Here is an 18,032-nt window from a genome sequence, read left to right on the forward strand (position 1 = left end):
GATCATGTGATTTTTGTTTTTCAGCTTGTTTATATGGTGGATTACTTTGATGGATTTTCGTATGTTAAACCATCCCTGCATCCCTGGGATGAAACCTACTTGATCGTGGTGAATGATTGTTTTGATGTGTTCTTGGATCCGATTTGCCAGTATTTTATTGAGTATTTTTGCATCAATGTTCATGAGGGATATTGGTCTGAAGTTCTCTTTCTTGGTTGTATCTTTGTGTGGCTTGGGGATCAAGGTTATTGAAGCCTCATAGAAAGAGTTTGGCAAAGACCCTTCTGCTTCTATTGTGTGGAACACTTTGAGAAGAATTGGTATAAGCTGTTCTTTGAATTTGTGGTAGAATTCTGCACTGAGGCCATCTGGACCTGGACTTTTTTTGGTTGGGAGACTTTTGATGACAGCTTCTATTTCCATAGGGGTTATAGGTCTATTTAAATTGCTTATCTGTTCTTGATTTAGTTTTGGCAAATGATAGCTGTCCAGGAAGTCATCCATTTCCTTTAAATTTTCGAATTTTGTGGAGTACAGGTTTTCAAAGTATGACCTAATGATTCTCTGGATTTCCTCAGAGTCTGTTGTTATGTCCCCCTTTTCATTTCTGATTTTGTTAATTTGCATGTTCACTCTCTGCTGTTTGGTAAGTTTGGACAAAGATTTGTCTATCTTGTTGATTTTCTCAAAGAACCAACTCTTCGTTGCATTGATTCTTTGTATTGTTTTCCTGGTTTCTACTTTGTTGATTTCAGCCCTCAATTTGATTATTTCCTGGCGTCTACTCCTCCTGGGGGAGTTTGCTTCTTTGTGTTCTAGAGCTTTTAGCTGTGATGTTAATTCTGTGGTATAACTGTTTTCCTGTTTCTTCATGTGAGCACTTAGTGCTATGAACTTCCCCCGTAGCACTGCTTTCAAAGTGTCCCATAGGTTTGGGTATGTTGTGCCTTCATTCTCATTGAATTCGAGGAAGTCTTTAATTTCTTTTTTTATTTCCTCTTTGACCCAGGGATGCTGCAGTTGAGCATTATTCAATTTCCATGAGTTTGTAGGTTTTCTGCAATTTGTGTTGTTGTTGAATTCTAATTTTAAGGCATGGTGGTCTGATAAGATGCATGGAGTTATTCCAATGTTTTTGTAGCTGTTGAGGTTTGATATGTTGCCAAGTATGTGGTCGATTTTTGAGAAGGTTCCATGTTGTGTTGAGAAGAAGGTATATTCTTTTTTATGTGGATGAAATGTTCTATAGATATCTGTTAATCCCAGTTGGGTCATTACTTCTATTAGACCCTTTGCTTCTTTGTTGAGTTTCTGTCTGGTATTCTTGTCTAGTGGTGAGAGTGGTGTGTTGAAATCTCCCACTATAACTGTGTGGGGCTTTAGATGAGATTTACGTTCTAATAATGTTTCTTTAACGAATGTGGATGCCTTTGTATTGGGGGCATAGATGTTCAGGATAGACACTTCATCTTGGTGGGTTTCACCTGTGATGAGTATGTAATGACCTCCTTCATCTCTTTTGATTGATTTTATTTTAAAGTCTAGTTTGTTAGATATTAGGATTGCTACCCCTGCTTGTTTCTTGGGTCCATTTGATTGAAAAATTTTTCCCAACCTTTAACTCTCAAGTAATGTCTGTCTTTGAGGGTGAGGTGTGTTTCTTGTATGCAGCAGAAGGAAGGGTTCTGTCTTCGAATCCATTCTGCTAATCTGTGTCTTTTTATGGGTGAGTTAAGGCCGTTAATATTGAGGGATATTAATGACCATTGATTGCTCATCCTTCTTCGATTTGCGATGGTTGTTGTTGGTGGAATTATGGGTGGAATTTCACCCCTTTGTTCTTTTGGCTGTTGGTAGAGAGGGATTCTCTAATGCTTATGTTTTTCTGGTTGTAGTTAGCTTCCTTGGGTTGGAGTTTTCCTTCCAAAATTTTCTGTAGGGCTGGGTTAGTGGACACATATTGGTTGAATCTAGTTTTGTCATGGAATATCTTGTTTTCTCCGTCTATAGTGATTGAGAGCTTTGCCGGGTATAGTAGTCTGGGCTGGCATCCATGGTCTCTTAGTGTAGGTAGAATATCTATCCAGGACCTTCTGGCTTTCAGATTTTCCATGGAGAAATCAGGTGTAATTCTGATAGGTCTGCCTTTATATGTTACTTGACCTTTTTCATATCTATATTTTCAACTTCCTAAGTCCTGTTGATTGGAAGCTGGCCACAGACTTAAGTGCACCTAATGGGTAGGGAGCATAAGAGGCACTGATGAGATTGGGATTCTGCATATTGCAAACAAGTTACAATGGAAAAAATGGAAATGGAATAAAATTGATTTGATATAATGTCAAACTATGGTTCTCACCCTTCATTTCCAAGACAACATGGTAGCTCACAGAGGAAACAGTATGGAATATTTAATAGGGGAAAGAAGGAAGGAATATGAAGAAGAAAGCAAAGACAAACAGGGATATGAGGAGGGGAAAGGAGGAAATGTAAGACATTTCTCAAAGAAAAAGTCAAATTTAAAAACATGTCAGATAATTCATTTTATTTATACCTATGATCTCTAGAAGGTAGTCACTTAACTAAAACCTATGGTTTAAATTTGGAATTTTATTTCTGTATATGTATTCATGTATGAGAGAAAGGGTGGAATTTAACACTTTACATTTCATTTACTTAAACTTTTTATTAAAACGTGAACCATTTTTTAATAAATAATTTATGCTACTTAGTCAACACAACTTATAAAAGAAGTCACATGACATTCTCATCAAGTTTGTTTTCGATGTAGCTAACTAGAACTTTTCTCCAATGACAGAATAATAATAATAACAATGATAACAATTATTATTAATATTATTTTATTAGACAGTCTGAGTGTCCCCATAAGGGTTAATCATTTTCTGAAATAGAAATCTTATTATATGTAATATAATTTAGAAAAGGAAAATTAAATAAGTACAAAATTATAGTTTTAAAGATGTATTTAGGAAACAAGGAGGACCTCCCCCAGAGAAGCAGAAAGAGACAAGATCTCATGAGCTAATTGGGAGCTTGGGGGCAGGGGATAGGGAGTTAGGTTAAAGAGAAGGGTAGAAGAGGAGGTGAGAGGAGGAAATGAGGGAGCAGGAAGATTTATTAGGGGGAAGAATAGAAGAGAGCAAGAACAGAGTTGTCATGATAGAGGGAGCCATTATAGGTTTGAAGAGAAATCTGGCACTAGGGAAATGTCCAATAGGATGACCCCAAATAACAATCCAAGCAATAGTGGAGAGGCTACCTTCCATGATAATGAGATCTATGACTACCTTATATTCCATCCTAGAGCCTTCATACTGTAGCTGATGGGAGCAGAAGCAGATACCCAAAGTAAAACACTGTGCTGAACTCTGGGAATACAGTTGCAGAGAGGGAGGAGTGATTAGCAAAGTGATCAAGACCAAGCTGGAGAAACCCACAGAAACAGTTGACCTGAACAAAGGGGAGCTCATGAGCCCCAGACTGATTCCTGGGAAACCATCATAGGACTGTTACAGACCCCATGAATGTGGGTGGCAGTTTGGATGTCTGGTTAATCTATGGGGCCTCTGGTAGTGGATCAGTATTCATCCCTAGTACACAAATGGATTTTGTAAGCCCACTCCACAAAGAGGGAAACTCTCACAGCCTGACTACGTGGGGGATGACCTAGGCCCTTTATCAAATGACTTGAAAGACTTTGAAGATCCCCCATGGAAGTCCTCACCTCCTGTGGAAGTGAAAGGGAATGGGACAGGGTGTCAATGGGGTGCAGGGGAGGAGTGGAGGGACAGGGAACTAGAATTTACATGTAAAACAAGTTCATTTCTAATTTAAATTAAATTTAAATTACAAAATTAAAAAAGAAAAAGAAAAAAGATGTATTTTGTATTATTTATGTGTATGTGTGGTGTGACTATATTCATATGTACATGTTTGTGCAGGTTACAGAAGAGGGTATCAGATTCCTTCACACTGGATTTACAAGTGTTATAACACTTGTAATGGGTTGCTGGAACTGAATTCTGGTCCTCTATCATGAGCTCATGAGCAGCTAGTGCTTTCAATTGCTGAAGCATCTCTGCAGACCCTAAAAAAATTGTGCTAAAGTTAAATAGCCCAGTTTAATCACAGCATATTTTATACTGTGTCAAAAGATCATATTGAATTAATATGAAATAGTACAACGTACTTTTTTAAGTTGACTCATTCAGTCATTACAAAGTCACACTCTTGGAATAAGGAGCACAGAAAAATTAAGCAGTGTGTCTAACATCACACACCAATATGGGAAAGAAGTAGAAAATGAGCCTAACAAGTCTGCATTTAGACCTTAGTTGTGCAAATAGCACACTATGTCAGCTTTTTAAGTATAGCAGTAAAAAATATTTTTAAAGTTCTTTAAAGTGACAGGAAAAAACAAAGCTAATTGACTCAAATTATTAGATTAATGTGACAGAGCATAGATGTTTTGTTGTAGAAAATCAATAGCTCAATATTTTGCTTTCTTTACTGAAATGCATCATAGAACATTGGCCCTAACAAATACAGAAAATTTTATGTTAATATTGATTGTAGTGCCCAATAGCCTCTTTCATGTAGAACATCTTAGAATAGAAAATTGATAATGTGTGAGAAAATCATGATTTTTTTCTAATTTTCAAACTGTTGAGTCACAAAAATATTCCTTTTGAGATTTCCATTCTTGGAGTACTAGCTCTTCACCAAACATGTCTTCCAAATGTTTCTTTCAAATTTTCATTAGTGGTTTTATATTTTGAACACATTAATTTTCACCAAAAAGTTAAGTCATTCAGTTTGCAGTTTGGGTACCTACTTATTTGTCCTAAGAAAAAAAAGAAGCATCATCATAAACTCAGAAAATCTTCCCAGTCCTTTCCTAACCTTTTGTTTGCTTCAAGAAGAGATTGCTGTGTCAAGACATGAAGGCAAATTCATGCTCAAATTATCAGAAATGAGAGATCTTGGATTGAAATGTCAAACAAGTTTGTTTAAAATTTAAATAAAATTTTAAAAAATGGAAAAAAGAGAAATTATCACAAATAGATATAATAAAAATTCAATGGCCTCTCAGATAATTGCAGACATGGAGGAACAGTTTTGGGGACACTCTAATATGGAACCTCAGATTATCCCCAATAATGCTACCAACTAGTCAGTTCCCGAATAAACACACAAAAATATAAGTAGCATTGCAGCTGCCTGTGTCATGTGGGAGTGTGGGAGTATGGGGAAACTGGGAAATGCAATCACTACTATTGTTACTCTTGTCCCAGACATTCTCTTCTCTGTAACTATCTATCAAATGCAATTTATAGCTGCTTCTTCTTTTATTTGTACTCTCAGAAGTTTCATTTTGAAAATGAATTGAAGGCCAGATCCTGCTAAAGGGAAGCAACTGGCATTCCTTGGATGTCAGGATAGGAGCCATAATAAGACATACAAGTTGATAACTTCCCTAGACACTGAGAAGTAGTTATTTTCTAAACAGGTAAAATGGGAGTACAAAAGTCCATCACACAGAAATACTCCTATTTAGAACACCATTAACTCAGAGACTATGGTCCACAATTAAGAAATGTGTCCTCATGAGACCAAAAAGCTTCTGCACACAAAGGACACTATAATTTGGATGAAATGCAGCCTACAAATGGAAAACTTACTAACTACAGATATTATTGCAGACATTATATATATATATATATATATATATATATATATATATCCCAAATTTTAAAACAGGGTACATATCTAAAGATAATACTAAATAGAGGGAACATAAATGGCTGGGGAAAGCTCAATGTTCAACATCCTTAGCCATCAGGGGACACAAATAAAAACTACTTAGAGATTTCACCTTATACCAGTTAGACTACTCAAGATAAATAAAACAAGTACTGCCTGTCCTTCTATAAGCTGAGAACATCTGTTACATTGATTTGTTGATCTATAGAGCTTTTTTAACCAATGGAAGGGAAGAAAATAGCCAGGTAGGAAATCCAAACAGACACAGAGAGGAAGGATGTAGAGTCAGAGATATGGCAACGGCTTCTGCTATAGCAAGATTTGAGGTAATGTGTCATAGACCTCATGGTGATACTCACATTAATAGTAATGGGTTCATTTAAGTTGTAACAGCCAGTTAGTAAAAGACACAGTCATTAGTCAAACATTTATAATTAATATAAACTTCCTAGGGGTTATTCAGGAACTGGTGGGTAGGAGAGAAATGGCACACACTGTCTGACATAGATCCCCAAAAGACCTAAAAAATTTTTAAAGAAAATGAAAAGATACCCCATGTTCTTGGATAGGTAGGGTCAACATAGTAAAAATCGCAGTCTTGAAAAAAATCAATCAACAGATTCAATGCAATCCTCATCAAAATAGAGGCACAATTCTTCAAAGAACTTGAAAGAATAATACTCAACTTTATATGGAAAAAAATCATACTTAAAATAACCCTGTACACTAAAAGAACTTCTGGAGGCATCACCATCCCTGGCTTCAAGCTTTATTATGGAGTTATACTTCTGAAAATATCTTGATATTGGCACAAATATAGTCAAGTAGACTAATGGAATCAAATGGAAAACCCTGATATTAACCCATACACCTATAAACACCTGATTTTTGACAAAAATGCTAAAATTATACAATGGAAAAAGAAAGCATCTTCAAAAAATGGTCCTGGCATAACTGGATGCTGGCATGTAGAAGACTACATGCAAAAAAATTAAGTCCAAATAGATAAAGGACCTCAACATAAATCCAGTCACACTAAGCCACTTACTAGAAAAAGTCATGTGTACCCTTGAAAGAACTGGTACAAGAGACAGAATCCTAAAGATAACACCAGTGACACAGATATTGAGATCAACAATTAACAAATGGGTACTCCAGAAACAGAGAAACTTCTGTAAGGCAAAGACCACAGTCAGCAAGACAAAATGGCAGCCCACAGAATGGGAATAGATCTTCACCAACCCCACATCTGACAGAGGGCTGATTTCCAAAATATACAAAGAACTCAAGAAGCTAGTCACCAAAACACCAAATAATACAATTAAAAAGTGGGGTACAGAACTAAATAGAGAATTCTCAATAGAGGAATCTAAAATGGCTGGAAGATACTTAAGAAAGTGCTCAACATTCTTAGCCATCACAGAAATGCAAATCAAAACAACTCTGAGATACCATGTTACTCCTGTCAGAATGGCAATTTATGCTGGAGAGGATATGGAGAAAGGGAACAGTCGTCCATTCCTGGTGGGAGTGAAAACTCCTACAGTCACTTTGGAAATCAGTATTGCAGTTCCTCAGGAAAATGGGAGTCAGGCTACCTCAAGATCCAGCAATTCCAGACTTGGGGATATACCCATAGTGTACACATTCATACGAGGACATCTGTTCAACTATGTTCATATACCCATAGGGTACACATTCATACAAGGTCATCTGTTCAACTATGTTCATAGTAGCATTATTTATAATAGCTAGAACCTGGTATCAACTTAGATGTCTCTCACCTGAAGAATGGATAAAGAAAATGATGTGCATTTACAAAATGGAGAATTACTCAGCGGGGGGGGGTGGAATGGAGAGACAATGGAATCTTGAAATTTGAAGGCAAGTTGATGGAACCAGAATAAACCATCCTGAGTGAGGTAATCCAGTCACAAAACTACAAATATGGTATGTAGTCACTCATATAAGGATATTAGACACAGAGCATAGGAAAACCAGCCTACAATCCATACCTCCAGAGAAGCTAGAAAACAAAGAGTACCCTAAGAGAGATACACATGGTCCCCTTGAAAAGGGGAAAGGGACAAGATTTCCTGAGCAATTTGAGAGGATGGGGGGAGGGAAGAGAGAGTTAGGAGAAAGAGAAGTGGATAAGAGGATGGGGAGGATGACATGAGAAACCAGGGAAATTGATTCATGGGAAAACAGCAAAAGAGCAAAAAAAAGAGATACCTAATAGAGGGAGTCATTATATGTATAAAGAGAAATCTAGTACTAGGGAAATGTTCAGAGATATATTAGGATGACCCCAACTTTGACAGAAAGAGAGAATTTATGAGCAAAGGAGTTAAGACTGGGCTGGTTTAACCCACAGACACAATTCACCTGAACAAGGTGATGGTCTTGGACCCCAGATTGATGGCTGGGTGGACAGCATGGGACTGATCCAGACCCCCTGAATCTAGGTGTCAGTGTAATCTATGGGGCATTGGGTAGTATTTATCCCTGGTGTACAAATAGACTTTGAGTGCCCATCCCACAATGAGGGATGTTCTCTCAGCCTGATCTCTTGTGGGAGGAACTAGGTCCTGCCCTGGATGAAATGATAAACTCTGGAGATCCACCATGGAGGACCTCACCCTCCCTGAGGATTGGAATGGAGATTTGGAGGGGGAAGAAGGGAGGGAAAGGGAGCTTGGATTGACATGTGAAATAAACTTATTTCTAACTTAAATAAAAAAATAAAGATGAAGAAAAAATTAAAAGTCCTTCCTGCAAATATATCCAGGAAAAAAAAGAATCTAAACAATAGTGGAGAGGCTACCTTAAATGCTCTTCCCCTATTGTAAGATTGATGGCTACCTTATGATGGCCATCATATAGCCTTCATCCAGTAGCTGATAGTAACAGAAGCAGAGACTCACAGCTAAGCACTGAGCCTAATTCCTGGAAGCCAGTTGTAGGGAGGGTGGAGTGATGAGCAAAGGGGTCAAGAATAGGCTGGGGAAACCCACAAAAACAACTGTCCTGAACAAGGGGAGCTCATGGATCCCAGACTGACAGTTTGGAAACCAGCATAGGACAAAACCAGGCTCCCTGCATTTGGGTGTCAGGTAGGAGGCCTGAGAAGTCTATGGGGCCCCTGGTAATGGAACTTCATTCATATCTCATGCATGAATGTACATTGGGAGCTCATTCCACATATAGGTCTTGCCACAAACAGGGTCTATGTTGATATCCCTAGCCCAGTTTTTCACAAAGGGTTATATGGATGCCTAGGGTCTAGAATGAAACCTGTGACCATGATGGTGTCTCAGGGCAATGCCACTGCCAGATCCAGTTCAATTTTCAGGGGCCAGAGCTGTCAACTGGGGCTCTGGTATCATCTGATTCAGGGTAGCACTCTGTGGCTATGTCTAGGTCTATGGCAATTCTGCTTCCAGGCTCTGTGTTTATGTCTTTGGTTCCCAAGACCATCAAAGACTGTAACCAATGCCAGGGAACTGGGCTTCCACCTGGGCTCATGTTGGTGTCTGAGAACAACTCTGCTGTGGGGCATGCTGGTCTGGGTGACCAACACTGCCACCTGGGACTATGATGACATCCAAGCCCAGACTGCAGAAAAGGACTATGTCTGAGTTCTTGGCCCTACCTAACATAGTCCAGGTCTATATTAATTTCCATGTCCAATGTTGCCACCAAAAGTCACATAGATTTCCAGGATCTGTGAGATAACTTGTGGCCATGAGGGCTTCTGAGAACTGTTCTTTCATCATGGGCATATTTATCTAGATGGCCTGCACTGTCACTCATGGTCATGGTGTCAAATGGACCAGGAATGTTGCAGGGGCCAATATATGAGTCCCTTGCCCTATAGCAGGTAGAGTCTAAGTTGATTCAGGAGCTCCTTTTGTCACTAAAGGCTATGCGATGATCATCATCTGGTTGGCTATGTTAGTGTTTTAAGACTGTGTCATGCCTGGAGCCATGGTTATATGGGCATCCTGGGCTGTTTTATGTCAAAAGAGGCGGCAGGGTGGTCTTAGTGTCACATTTTCACTATGAGTACGTGATGCAGCCTAGCTGGCTGATGGCTGGAGGCACCATCAGGATTGATCTACCTCCAGATCCAGCTGTATCACTCAAGCAAATTTGAGCACATAGTCAAAGGATGCTTCATCTACCATAGAGAAACTTTGCTCTATCATGTTCATTCTTGCTCTATTTAAAATAGCCAGAATTTGGAAGCAATGGAGATGCCTGTCAACAAAAAAATGGAATAATAAACCTCATCACGGAGTGCCTTTCAGTGACTGGGAATGGATACAGAGCCTCCCATCCCAGTGGGAGCAAAGCACCCCAGATCCCAGGTTTTCTCTTCCAATAACAAGACCAGGGTCCAGGTAAAGCAGGCCATGCATCTGGACCTACATTCCAATGCCTGGGAATTGCCTGGGAACTGCACAGAGCTTCCCATCCTGGCAGGAGCCAAACACCCCAGACTCCAGGTCTTGTCTTCCACCAATGAGACCAGGGAACCAGAAGATCCAGTTTAAAAAGGGCCCACATCCCGGGTGTGGCTTCCCTTGACTGGGGACCACCACAGAGTTTCATATCCCAGTGGGAGCATCCCAGATCCCAAGTCTTCTCTTCAACCAAAGGGACCAGGGGACCAGGTGGGAAGCTAAGCAGCCCAGACTCCTGGTCTTCTTCTCCACCCATGGGACCAGAACTAGAATGAGGAATAGAAGAACTACCAGAGTATTGGACTTGCTAGCACCCACCAACAGGGAACTCTGGTCCCCTAACCACCGGACCAGAAAGGGGCTCTTTCTGCACTCACTAGAAGAAAAGATGGGAAAGAGACAATACAAAAACACACTCAGCAACAGAAAAACAAATATGACACTGCCAGATTCTAGAGACTCCACACCATCAAGACTCCAACATTCCAATGCAAGTGAAGCAGAAGAAAATGGCCTTAAAAACAACTTCATGAAAATGACAGAGGCCCTAAAAGAAGATATAGGAAGATCCCTCAAAGAAATGGAAGAAAAAACAATGCAAAAAATGGAAGAAAAAACAAACAAAAAATTCATAAAATGCAACAAATGAACTTAAAGATAAACCAAAAATTGCAAGAAACAATTCAAACAGTAGAAGGATTGAAAACTGAAATAGCGACAATAAAAACACACAATTTGAAGAAAGGCTGGAAATAGAAAAGCTGGGCAAACGGTCAGGTACTACTGATTCAAGCTTTACCAACATAATACAAAAGATGGAAGACAGAATCTCAGGTGTTCAAGATACACTAGAAAAATAGATTAATCACCCAAAGAAAACCTTAAGTCCACCAAATCTTTAACACAAAATATCCAGGAAATATGGGACACCATGAAAGAGCAAACCTAAGAATAATAGGTATAGAAGGTGAAGAAAACCAACTCAAAGGGGCAGAAAACATATTCAACAAATTCATAGAAGAAAAATTTCCCAACCTAAAGAAAGACATGCCAATGAAGGTACAAGAACACCAAATAGAGTGTATCACAAAACGTCCCCTTGCCACATAATAATCAAGACCCCAAAAATACAGAATAAAGAAAGAATATTAAGAGCAGCTAAGGAAAAAGGCCAAGTAACATATAAAGGCAAACCTATCAGAATTACACCTAAATTCTCCATGGAAATTCTGAAAGTCAGCAGGTCCTGGATAGATATTCTACCAACACTAAGAGACGCCTGGAAACCGGTTGCAGAGAGGAAGGATCAAAGAGCAACGGGATCAAAACCAGGCTGGTGAAATGCACAGAAACAGCTGACCTGAACAAGAGGGAGCTCATGCACCTCAGACTAATAGCTGAAAGGCCAGCATGGGACTGATCCAGACCCCCTGAACTTGATTGTCAGTTAGGAGGCCTTGACCTCAGGCAATAGATCAGTTGTTATCCCTGGCATACAAATGAACTTTGGGAGCCCAAACCATATGGATTGATGCTCTCTCAGCCTGGACACATGGGGAGGACCTAGCCTCTGCCCCAAGATGATATGACAGACTTTGGAGATCCCCTATGATGGGGTCTTACCCTCCCTGGAGAGTGAAGTTGGGATTGGGTGGGGCTTGGGGAAAGGAGGAAAAGAGGAATGAGACTGTGCTGAGATTGGCATGTAAATCAAGCTTGTTTATAATTTAAATTAAAAAGCAGGTTAAAAAGGAACAATTTACACTGTAATCAAGAGTCCTACAATGTGTAATCATTACATTAAGCTGTTATTTATATCCTGGCTAACCAAGCACTTATCCCTTTCTGCTTTTTGTTTTTGCCTTACTCATTAGGCAACTGCTATTTAACAATTCTCAAAGCATAGTATTATATAATTGCTATTCCTCTTAACTTTCTAGAGGAAATGACACTCCTTTTTGGTATTTACAATGGAGCTCAGTACTCTACTATTTATATTTTCCTTATTCCAGGGAGACTTTAGCTTTTGGAAACTTTTATGTCTGTTTGTACTATGTGGGTAAAATATGTATTCCCAAATGTCAGAGATGTTTTGAATAAGCTAGACTCCAATATTATAGAATATCAACTAAAAAACTCTATTGTTACTGGTATGTTACTGGATGAAAAGAAGAAAAAGAGGTTTTTCTGTTCTTTTTATATTTAAAAGGTCTATCATTTTACACTTAAATTCAAATATTATTGCAAAGTCCTTAAAATTTTTACCCAATCAATGATGTACTTGATATGAAAATTTCCCATTTTATTTTCACAGTGAGATCAAATGATAAAAGTGAAATATTGCTATTTTAACACTTGTTTTCAAAGGAATGTCTTCTCAAAATATCTTAATGAAATTGCAGTTAACTTTCCTAAAAAATATTTTACTTCTTTAAATTATAGATAGGTAGCAGCTTGCAAGATTATTCTTGCCTTGTAGTAACATTCTGTCATTCAACCCTTAATTTTCAATAGCCAGGTGACAGCCTCAACCAAACACATTTAGTGTTGTATCAAAGTCTATCATTCTGCTTGCCAACAGCCTTAATGCAAAAGTTGTCTGACTCCCAGCAACTGACTTAAATTCAATCAAAATATAAAATGTGTGTTGGGAGACTGGAGGCTCTAATGATCAGATGACAAGCAAGGCAGAATTTTTTCTAATTTCTGCAAATGCACAGGGTGAGACTTGATTCTATACTAATAGTTCTCTTTTTAATTAGACACAAAGTCAACACATTGTAATCACTTCAATAATATATATGTATATATGTGTATATTATTGTACATATTCATTACTCAAAAAAATTAGGCTCACATGGAAGAGATAGTCACTAATACTTACAGAGCCAAACAGGACACTCAAACTTCTTTGACAGGTAACACCAACCCAGTTACAAAGCCTGTGGTCTACAATAATGAATTGCCTTCATGATATGCTGGTACAATAGTAGTACATATCTTGAGGGAGCAACTGACAACTCTCTGACTGTATTTAAGACTCACTCCATGAGATGGAACCCATGCACAACATTGGTTCTATGGACAGAATCTGACACTGGATAGACTCTATATGCATGTGAACATACATGTGTGCATGGGTGGGCTGGCTCTTTCCTTTCTTCCTTGCATGAACTACTTTTCACAGGATTAGAGAAGAAAGGGTATAAGATCAAGTCTCTTGGTTCAGATGCATTCTTATCAGGGTGTTCGTTTTTGTGTATATATGTTCACATGCATATAGAATGTTGTAAAGAATATGTATACATAAGGACATAATATACAGTTCATTAAAGGTAAATATGAATCAATAGCACTTATTGTTTTTTGGATACTCTATTAAATCCTTCAGTTCCACAATGAAATAATGAAATACATTACACACACTCATCTTTGACCTTAATTTTTTTCCACTTTAAAAGTGGGAAATTAAGATGGAGTTTTTGTAGTCCGATGTCACCATTCAAGAGACAATGAAATGTACATTTGTGAGAAGACCAAGATAAATAGGAAGTTTGTTACTAGTCCATTGAATGGAAATCTGACATTTTGGCTTCCTCATATATTTATCTTCAACCATTGTTAGGTATGACTGCTTTATGAGTAGTTCCTTGGAGACAAAGGATGAAACATACTTCTTGAGACAAAAGACTTTACTTATTCAATATATTATCATTATTCATTATTCCCTTAGTGCAAGAGGGGCTACTGATTTCAAGAAAGGAGACTGCTTTACAATAATAGATGACTTCTCTCCCAATGCTTTTAAGTATGCCCTGTCACAATCCCTACTGACTATATTCATTGCTTTCAACAATGATTGGAAAAAACAATGAAAGCAAGAATAATTGTATTTAAAAAAACATCCCTAACGACATTTTATGCATAATGCCAAAGATCTTACTTTTAAATCTTTTCTACATTCTGATTTTTTAAAGAAATAATTCATGTTTTAAATATTTTTATTTGTTCCTTTCAAGTTGGAAAGGAAAGCATGAGTCAGGCATGTGTGCATTGTGCATATCTTTTCTTTTATTGTTGAGATTTGTAAAGTGCTCATTTCATCTGAAACATTCCACGTTGACAGAAATCTTTAAAAATAGATTTTTAAGCAGCTAATATTTTGTATTTACTGAAATAAAAGAGGATTCATTTTAATAAGTATTTATAAGCAAGTAGTTTTGGGGGGATAAATAGGAAGTGACTCAGAAAAATACACCAATCTAATATCCTGGAAGATAGTGATTTTGAATGCAAAATTCAAATGAAAATAGTAGCGGTAAGTACATACACTCATGCACATATATATGCAGATATAATTATTTATATATACATGCACATAGAATCAACTTCCTTTCTCTTTCCCTTGCCACTTTGTTATTTGTTTAATTTTTCTGCTTATTCTGGACTTCTCATAAGAATTTTTCAGTAAGTCATATAACTGGTCATTGTATTTAAAGTTAGAAACTCTGAGATTGGTTGTGAGGCACTCTTCATTCAGCATGCATTCAGTTAGCCAACATGTCTCTTAACATATTACTTGAAATACGCCTCAGATTGTATTCATCTTCTCTTTCTTTGTTCATTGTCTAGTTCATTCTGGATGTAGTCCAATTTTAATTTTCCTAGCTTGAGTGCCAAAGTCAACATGTAAAAATGTAATTTTCATTATAAAACTGCTAAGTTCAGAATTATGCTCTTCATGTATGAACAAAGAATAATACCTGTCATTCATATAGTTTACCACTTTTTTCAAAATGTTATAACGTATATAATTTTACATTTCACATTCTCTTTACATGTGACTATACATTGTGTAATGGGAAACAAGGTTAGCCATAAGAATGCTCAATAATTCCAATAAGGACAACAACACAACTGTCAAAATGGCCCTGACCAGAGCAGAGATCTACTGCCTCCCATACTGATTTCCTAATCACACAAAACTCATCATTGAGGATCTAGGCTAACCTGCCTCATCTTATCTACTTGAAAATCATCTATTATTATTCTTGAACAACTACTGAGGCTCACAAATGGGGCATTAAAGGAGAGAAAATGTAATAAACCTAACAGGTATAAAATTTCTATTCCCGCCGGGTGGTGGTGGCACACGCCTTTAATCCCAGCACTCAGGAGGCAGAGGCAAGTGGATCTCTGTGAGTTCGAGGCCAAGCCAGGTCTACCAAGCGAGTTCCAGGACAGGCTCCAAAACAATACAGAGAAACCCTGTCTAGAAAAACCAAAAAAAAATTTCAATTTCTTGTCACTAAGTATATCACACCATAAAAGAATTACAGCTAGATTTACAAGGTTAGCTACCTGAAACTGTGGCTTCTTTGCAGGGTTCTTAAGGACATGTACCTGAATAATCTCAACCTACATCCCTATGTTATAAAGACTACTGGAAGAGAAGTGTTACAAACGGCACCCATATATGTGGGCCCAGTGTGCTGTCCTAGCAACACATCAGTCAAAATGTGTTTACCACGGTAACTGACAAATTCGTAACTGGATTTCAGGTTTGTTCCCCTAGATGGAAATCATATTTGATACTGTAACTTGGAGCAAAAATTCTGTTTCAGAAAAGGACATTAACTATAGTGAGAAATCTGTTTCTGGGTTGTTATTTTGGTTTGATTTGTTTTTTGCTAAGTAAATACTCTGTGTCTATTAAGTTGTCTTCCAATCACTGTATTTACATCCGTAGATGGTTGCTCATATTAGCCGTAGGTTGAAAAGAATTTGATCTTACTTTTCATACTTTTGTGGTGGATGGTGGTATTATTGTGGCAATGAAAAACTGGTTATACTTCTGAGAGTGACTATTACTGTGGCATACTCGGCATCATTGGAAATAAAATAACCACTCAAGCATATCACTTCTATTAAGACTTAGATTATGGAAAAAAGAATGAAGAATATCCAAAAGCCAGAGAAAAGGATAGTAATGTAGCTATTTATCCATATTTAAAATATAATGTCTTGAATAGCTGAAGGAGGGCCACGAGACACAGAAAGAGAATAAAACTTAAGACATTCACAAGCAAGCTCCTCTTATAAAAACAAAAACTCAGAAGGATTCATCATGTTCTCATTAAAATGCTGCATAAGCAGTAACAACCACAGGGAGACAGGACAGACACCTCCTCATTAGAGCTGACTGCAAGTGTCAGAGACCTCCTCAGTGGCTGGTGTTTTAGAGCAGCATTGTGAGTCCTCATCCATGTAGGAGTGGACCTTCCATTGATGTGGGTGCTTTGGGGTCACCCATGTTCCTGTGAGTAATCACTCACCCATACTCCTGTTAGGTGATTCACCAAGCTAGATGATTCATCATTTCTTTGGTTTGTCACTGGTGCTGTCTCTGGCATAAATAGACATTTGTTCATATAGTCTAAGGAAGTCACACAAAGTAAAATAATAAATATTTACCACCTTGCATAGCTTTGCGACTGAAAACTGAAGAATTCTGTTAAACACTAATAACAAATGTACAAAACACAATCATGAAAATAAATCCATTCAAGCACATAAACATTACACATTAAATTCTCTTTCAAGAAATAAAATTAGCTAAAATGTGTAAGATAATTGCTAATAACGTTTCCAAACCTCACTAAGATTTCACTACACTAAGATTTTTATATGTGAGTCATTTCACCAGCCCAAGAACAATAGACACACGTGCCTGGAGATGAGCTGATCATAATATACAGACGAAATCAAGCACACACACAAACACACACACACACACACACACACAGACATACACAGAGAGAGAGAGAGAGAGAAAGAGAGAGAGAGAGAAAATAAATACAAAAAATAAAAATAAACCTAAGAAAATTGAAAATTCCTAGAAACTTTATTTACAAAGGTGAGTACAGCTATGACCCAGGTCAAGGTCTTTGAACTCAATTAAAGAATAAGGATACTGCTGGGCAGTGGTGGCGCACGCCTTTAATCCCGGCACTCGGGAGGCAGAGGCAGGCGGATCTCTGTGAGTTTGAGGCTGGGCCGGACCGGTAGCCTCCAAAACAATACAGAGAAACCCTGTCTCGAAAAACCAAAAAAAAAAAAAAAAAAAACTTTTCTTCATTTTTTCTGTTAATACATTCCACCTAAATGTTCCAAGGGAAACTCACCTCAGAGCAGCAAAACCATTCTGCATCATCCACTTTTCTCAAGATAAATCCAGAAGTTATCAAAACCAAATGGTAAGATCTTCAGCTATGTTCAGTTTAGAGAATATGTATTCAAATGCATATATGTAATATACATATATATATATTTATATATAAGATTAGTTTCCTGGAAATATCATTGAATTCCCAACAATTGAAGCTATAAATGAATATATAGAGTAAATATATGAATATAATTTTTTCATGTATTTTTAAAACAAATACCACTAATATAACTTCTGATATTGAATAATGAACATTAAAATAATGAGCAGCAGTCAGTTCTTTACTATGTATGCAAATAATTTAAGAGAAGATATAAAGTTTTACTGCAAAGATAAAATATAATAATTAACAGATTTCCTTTGCATAATTTTATTTTGCTCTCATTTTTTGTGGGGATTCAGATCTTCCCTTCTGAAAATTTTTTCAGTTAAGTAGTAAATCATACACTCCCAAAAATCAAATGAGTTTTATCTACATAACTTGCATTCCTCAGTACTCAGAGAACCAACATATGTAGACGCTGCTTCTCTGGATGTATATATTTTTCTAT

Source organism: Mesocricetus auratus, unplaced genomic scaffold (assembly GCF_017639785.1).
Source record: "Mesocricetus auratus isolate SY011 unplaced genomic scaffold, BCM_Maur_2.0 Super-Scaffold_100020, whole genome shotgun sequence".
Lineage (NCBI taxonomy): Eukaryota > Metazoa > Chordata > Mammalia > Rodentia > Cricetidae > Mesocricetus > Mesocricetus auratus.